This window comes from Trichomycterus rosablanca, chromosome 9, assembly GCF_030014385.1.
Source record: "Trichomycterus rosablanca isolate fTriRos1 chromosome 9, fTriRos1.hap1, whole genome shotgun sequence".
In the NCBI taxonomy this organism is placed as follows: Eukaryota; Metazoa; Chordata; class Actinopteri; order Siluriformes; family Trichomycteridae; genus Trichomycterus; species Trichomycterus rosablanca.
This window is the reverse complement of record NC_085996.1, coordinates 2,840,296-2,847,777: the sequence shown is the minus strand read 5'-3', so window position 1 is coordinate 2,847,777 and position 7,482 is coordinate 2,840,296. Positions and strand designations below refer to the sequence as shown.

General features: G+C 43.3%; 1 pseudogene; it reads right to left on the bottom strand.

Annotated features, from left to right (window-relative positions):
- LOC134320376 (dynein axonemal heavy chain 8-like) overlaps positions 1–7,482 on the bottom strand; it is a 57,939-nt pseudogene that overhangs the window by 29,353 nt on the left and 21,104 nt on the right.

Here is a 7,482-nt window from a genome sequence, read left to right as displayed (position 1 = left end):
GTTTATACATGAATATTCTGATTTACATTCTTAACAACAAGTGAACAGAATTATATACAATCCAGTATGAAAAAAAAATCCTTATTTATATTCTGTAACTGTTCACTGATCAACTCTAACTGACCAGATTTATTTGATCTTCTGGCTGCTCCATATTCATGGTCACCACAGCAGATCTGGTGTGTGTACAGTCTTTACACTGGATGCCTTTTTTTATTTTATCTTGGCTTGGGACCGGCAGTGAATGCACCCTGACGAGTGCACCTCTCAATGGCTAGGCTGTTCAGCCCCCAATTCCAAATCCCCCAAGGCATAGCCAATTATATCTGTATCTGGATGCCCGACCGGCCGATAGCACCAAGGATCTCAGTGTTAGTGGCTCAGCGCAATTTACCACTAATGCTTTAATCACTTTTATCATTATTGTTTTATTGTTTCTTTTTTATTATTTACCACTTTATCCTTTATCCTGGTCAGGGTCACGGTGGGTCCACTTATTTAGGAGTCACTGGGCGCAATGCAGAAACACACCCCGGTCAGAAACGAACCCTCGGCCACCTTTAGCTTCGAGACATGGTCAATCATGTCTGTATGTAGACGTCCAACAGCAGCGCCGATTTAAACCCTGGACCCCAGCGGTAGTACGCTATTACGCTAGTACGGAATTTACCCCTGCACCACCTGAGCGCCCATTTTGTTATTAATTATAATACAAACTGTATGAAAATATGTTTGATTTAACTACAAGCAAGCATTCAACATCTGAATTTGATCTCACAGATACACCACTGATCAATAATGAAACTGGATGAACTGCACATGCTCAGTACACTGCTGAGTCAGGAAGGCTGCGCGTTCCATCCACCTTTAATAATTAGGATGGGTGTTTCCATACTTTTGGCCATTTGGTGTGTGTTTGCTGACATGTACCTGCTTCGTGAGCTGCTCCTCACACAGTTTATAAAGCACAAAGAACTTCTGAGCCAGTATAACGTTCTCGATGAAACCACAGCTGGCCAGTTTGACTCTCATGATGATCTGAAACACAGAGGGTTCACTTAGCTGAGCTTCTACAGAAGGGAAATGAGTTCACGTACCAGTACCAGTGTATAAAAACCTCACCTGTCTGTCAGGAACCATCATAGAAACGGTCCTGAACTGCACCTTTAGATTTTCGGGCAGTTCCTGGCGACCGGCGTAGCCCGGGTTCTATAACAAGACACATTAGTTTAAAGTAAAGGACGCCTTTAATCCTGCCCGTGTCATTCACTGTGTTTCTTATATTACTGTTCTTACATGACTGAAATGTCAATGTTGTGTTGAATGTATTTGGGCAAGATATTGATGACACAACGTTCACTTACTCCATGTCCATTTTTATCTAATGATTGGCTTTTTATACCAAACAATCAAAGGTGCTAAAATATGGACCACACGTGTATATTTGAACATCTGTAAATACGTTACCATGGTAATAAAGAGTCCGAATTCGGGGTTCAGATCCACACAGTCTCCGTCGGTGAAGAGGAACTGAGCTTTGCGCTCTTTGCGAGCGCTCAGGACGATGTGGATCTGCTGTGCAGCGACCGACAGCACGGGCAGGTCGATCCTGTTAAACTCATCGAAGCATCCCCAGGACCCAGACTGAGCCAGACCTAACAGAAAGTCCTTTATTAGAGTGGATATACGTGATCGTTTTATCCTCAGTACCATTCTGAATAAAATCTGGACTGATAGCACACTCAGATACGTCTCTTTAATACAGACTTATTCTGCTGTTACACACTACACGGTCGAAAAGTGTGGACACCCCTCCTAATCATTACGTTTACATGTTTCTCTATACACAATACTAAGAGTGGTAAAAATGCTATAATGTTATGCTATAAACATTTAGACAACATTCTGGGGAAGGTCCCTTCCTGTTCCAGTATGACTATGCTTCTGTGAACTATGCACAAAGGTTAAAGTCTCTGGTGTGGAAGAATTCAAGTATCATGTAAATCAGAGTTTTTCAAACTTTTTTTTGAACGTCTCACATGTTGTCTATGTCATGATTTTTACAGCAAGCCAGGCCACACAAACAATGCATTAAAACAAAACACAAAACAAATAATACTTCATTAATAAAAATGGTAGCAATCTGGTCCCACTGTGGTTTACGAGATGTAACGTAAAGCCTTCACAAGGGGGCGTTCATGTACAAGTTAATTTCTGTTAATCTTTTCTCTGCAACCCATTTTTTGGCTCCCCCGATGTAGAACACCCTGAGCTCAATCTCACTGAACACAAGTGAGCAAAAACTGGAATGTTGATTGTAAGCCAGGTCTTTTCACCCAACATTTAACTACATGGACACAAATTTCCACATGCACACTACCAAAATCGTATAGAAAGGCAAGTCCATATTAAATCTAATGAGTTTGGAACGGGTAACCAATACGCTCAGGTGTCCACATACTTGTTGACCTATAGTGTAGCGCCGTGTTGACTGACTAAATAAAATCACCTTTATAAATCCTGCCCAGTCCTCTGAAGTCCATCTGGTCGGAGCAGTTAAAGACCACGACGTACTTCCCCAGGCAGCGGCCCATGTCTTTGGTGGTTTCGGTTTTGCCCGTCCCAGCCGGACCAGCAGGAGCTCCGCCCATACTCATACCTAACGCCTGAGCTAAGGTAATGTAACACCTGGGAGAAAAACATTATTGTTATTTCTATTGAATGTACACGAGGACCTCCTAAAGGACGAGTAGAAGCACCTGTCTGTTAGAGGAGTGATGACCAGCCTGTCTGTGCAGCCTAAAAACTCGTTCTGATAGATGAAGTCGACGTCCGTGATCGACACTGCGACGTGATCCTGATCCTCCCGGAAATAAAATCTGCTCTGCTTCAGCCATTCAAAGTCACCGACGGACCTGATGTTCATTTTCACCTAACAAGCACAGGGCTACGGTTAATTCTATTCCTGATACAGACTACAACTGCGCTTTAACCTTGTATTTATTAGTATATAAAATAATAACACGCTGGTAAGGATTTACTGACGCTAGACAAAGTAAACATTCATGTTTGTATGGAATATAAAATGGGTGGGTAAAAAAGTGTGATGCTTTTTTGAACAGATAACATCACAGAGAGGAAAGAGATTTATTTCATCGTAAACTACGTGTGTGTGTGTGGTGTGTGCACACAACCCAAAATTCCTTATAATGGTCCTAACAACAACTGGCCGGTCAGAAAATGATCCAGAAGGAAGATCTGAGCCACCGTTTGTTCCGCACTGCTCGGTTGGGTGGAAAATCTTCTTATACACAGAAAAATTCATGAACGGATTTCAATGCTTGATATAAAACTCAAAGTAACATGTCTAGATGATTAAATGTTTTCAAAACATCTTCTGACTCCATTTTTACCTTTTTTGCCCAAGACTGTACAACAAAAATATACAAAATGATGATAAATAATGATGTTAATTTAATAACTCTCTTTTTATAAGCCAGAATATAAAGATATAAAGATAAAATGAAAGGACTGGGTGCTCGGGTGGTGCAGAGGTCTATCACACTCATGCTGAGATCCAGATTCGAACCTCAGCGGTGCGAGGCGTCTACACAGATATAATTAGCTATGTCTAAGGAGTGTGGGGATAGCTGAAGTCCTGAGATGGGTGGGTTCCGGTGAAAGCGAGCCCACAGCGACCCTGACCAGGATAAAGATGCTGATAAACATGCCATAAAAGGAATCACGTGATTACAGAAGTCATATTCTTACCAAATCATTAAAAATGTCTCTCTGATGGACGTGGATTGTAACCAGCGTCTCAAACTTAACACGCTCGAACTTGGACAAGTCGTGAGTCGTCTGTGCTATCAGCGTGTTCAGCAGATCCAGAAACTTCTGGTTTGTCACAGACATGACCCTCTTGTCCTTCTTGGCATTCTGCAGTGCCTCCTCTGAGTCTCGAGTCCAGAGCATCTGAATGCCCAGCAGGCCCACCTGAAGGAGAGGAACATCACCGGTGCATGTATTTTTAAGGCTGTGCTATATGTTATACGCATTGTTATGATACGCACGCTCTGAGCTGTTGCGTACCTGAGCTTGGACCTGGTTAAGGAAGGTGAGGAGCTGGAAGTCGGGCTCATTAATCTGCAGCTGAGCTGCTTTTATGACTGAGTGCAGTGAGGCTTGCTGTTGCACCAGTAACTCTCCCAACCAGAGTTCCACAGGACCGCGTGCCATTACTGGTTTGTCCAGCTGGTAAACACACACAGCACATCAGAGCAGCTCCATCCAAATCAATTATCATAATCAACACAGAAATAAAAACTTCATTACTGGTTCTTCCTCTTAGTGAGTAGGATGTATATATAATGTATATATAAAATACCACACCACTAGAGGTGCACTGTTTATCTCTATCATCAATTCTGGTTTCCTCACAGAAAATAACTTTTATTTCATTAACTCACAGGTTGCGAGAGTCTTTTCTTCAGATCGTTCATTAAAAAATGTCATAACATAACATCGAATAAGGTAAGAGGCAACTGGATCTACACTGTATGGCCAAAAGTATGTGGACACCTGACCATGAGCTTGCAAAACGCCTCACTAAGGGCAGCTGTAGCCTAGTGGTTAAGGTACTGGACCAGTTACCAAATGGTCACTGGTTTAAGCCCTACCACTGCCAGGTTGGCACTGTTGAGCAAGGCCCTAACCCCTAATTGCTTAGACAATACACTGTCTAAAATAAAGTGACTTTTTTAGGTAGAACAGTCGCTTTACTAAGAAGCTTCTAGGGTTAGACTTTGTGGTATGTCTATGGGAATTTGTGTCCATTCAGTAGTACAGATGATGGCAGCATGTGAAGTTTCATTAAATTGAGCTTTTCTTCATGTAGGGGGACAGTCATGCTGGAACAGGAACAGGAAAGAGAAGTCCCTAAACTGTTGCTGCCAAGTTGAATTCATGACTTCTTGTATAATTGATTTATTACACATGTTATAGATTGTTGTGCCTAAAACACATTCATTAAAAGATTAGAAGGGGCGTCCCAATACTTTTGTCTATATAGTGTTTTTAACACAACAATAAAATAGAATAGAATGCCTTTATTTGTCATATATACATATACAGACGTACAGAACGACTAAATTCTTTCTTCGCATATCACGGCTTGTTTCGGAAGCTTGGGTCAAAGCTGGGGTCGGCCATCGTACAGCGCCCCTAGAGCTGAGAGGGTTAAGGGCCTTGCTCAAGGGCCCAACAGTGGCTGCATGGCAGAGCCAGGATTCGAACTCTCAAGCTTTCAGTTGACAGCCCAAAACTCCACCCACTAGGCTCCCACTGTCCCAGCCTCACCTACCGTTGCCCTTTATAATCCTGGCTGATCACTAACTACGACTGATCTCTATTTGACGTGATAAGATGAAGGATTTTGGAAACATCACCCACCCCTACTTCTCATCTGTACTCCGTTCCCCTGTGTGTGTGGAAATAAATACAACCGCACACTTCTGAGCTCCAGCTGATACGTACGGGTACTTTCTCGCCCTCCTGAGAGATCACCGCCAAAATCTTGTCGTAGTCCTTGACATGAAACTCCACCTCACTGACGTTGTCGAACACTCCCAGGAGATGAGCCTGCAATCACGAGTGCAAAGATGGTTATGAAGCTGGACTGACGTGGAGAGCGTTTATACTGGTGCGCCGCTCGTACCTGGATGGTGTGAGAGTCACTGGCTTGTCCGAGGATTTCCAGTAAAGCAGGATCGGACACAAAGAAAAAGCGGGGGAACTGCAGTCGTTTCTTTTCCAGGTAGCTGTACAGAAACAGGTGAAGCCTGATGATGCAGATGTTTTGAGACAGCTGCTGTCACATGTGCTTAGATAAAGCCTCACTAATGCACGGTAATAATACTGGGTTTTGGGATGAGGGATGTGTGGACAGTGAGGAAAATAATAATGTGAGTGTTTTTGTTTGTTTGTTAGCATCAAATCAGTGATTTGCTGACATTTTCTACATTCAATTAAATAAATAAATAAATAAATAAATAAATAAATAGGACATTTGCTTTGAATTGTATGTCCAGGTTTAGTTAGTTAGCACTGATCTAGTGATTTATCATATAAAAGACATGGCTCACACTGTGTTCATGCCTACACAGATGCATGCTATATGGCCAAAAGTATTTGGACCGTGAGCGTGTTAGACATCCTATTTACATTTTCAGCATTTAGCAGACGACTTCATCCAAAGCGACTTACAGTACAGTTACAGTCTACAGTCTGAGCAATTGAGGTTTAAGGGCCTCGCTCAAGGGCCCAACAGCAGCACCCTGGCAGTGGTGGGGCTTGAACCAGCGATCTTCTGATTACTAGTCCAGTACTCTAACCGCCAGGCTACGGCTTGCCCTATCTAGTGACCTCTGTGTGATATTTTCAGCTAGAACAACAGCCTCTGTTCTGAAGTATGGGAATTTGTGCCCACTCAGTGATAAGAGCATTAGTACGACTGGGCATCGATGTTAATGTTCTGGTTCATCCCAGAGCTGTTGAGTGGGGCTGAGGTCAGAGCTCTGTGCAGGACACTGGAGCTTCTTTGCGCAGTCATGCTGGAACAGAAAGGACCTTCCCTAAACTGCTGCTGCACGGTATTATAGTTTTATATCATGAATTTCAGCGGTTGTGTCTGAAACATGTGAATCATTTGAATAATAAGAAGGGGTGAAACCAGAGTTCTGCAGACCTAGGTTTGATCCGTGCCTTTGGTCAATGGGCAATATATAAGCTGGTTCAAGCTACACCACTGCCACTTGTTGCTCGATATACATCCACCATGAGAAGTTTTGTATGTTCTTCGCTTGTCCATATGGGTTTTCTTCTGCCCTGAAATAGATCGACACCCTGTACAGTGTGGGGCTGTGTTCATACCCTGTGAGAGATTTCTGGCAGAGTTCAAGCTGCTCCTGCAGGTGAGGTAGAAGCTGGCTCATGGTCTCATCTCCCACGCAGCACTGCACCACACTGGGGATCTCATGGGCTCTCTGCATGATCTTTATCCATAATTTATCGATGTTCTGGAAGCGCTTCGCTTCCTACAAGGTAATAATACGTAAATGAAGCAGTTCATGATTACAGGTGAGTAAACATACAGGCTGCAGATTAATGATGTACCTGTGGAAGCTGCTTGGCAATGTCTCCACCCACAAACACGGCCTCCAGGTACACCCACAGGTTCTGAACAAGCAGCCACTGCTCGATGATGTCTGATGATGTGGAGAGCTTAAAAACCCAGTTCTGGATGTCTTTCTTAAAAGGAGTGTTGTATCTATGTACAGAGAAATCAAACAGAGATTACCAGTCGCTGCCACATCTATTCACCTGCCAGTGGCTGAGTCTCATATAGTGCTGCCACGCTAAGCAAATCATGAGCAACGCTAGTGCAGGTGCTTCGGCCAGACAACGAAGGGCACAACCGTACAG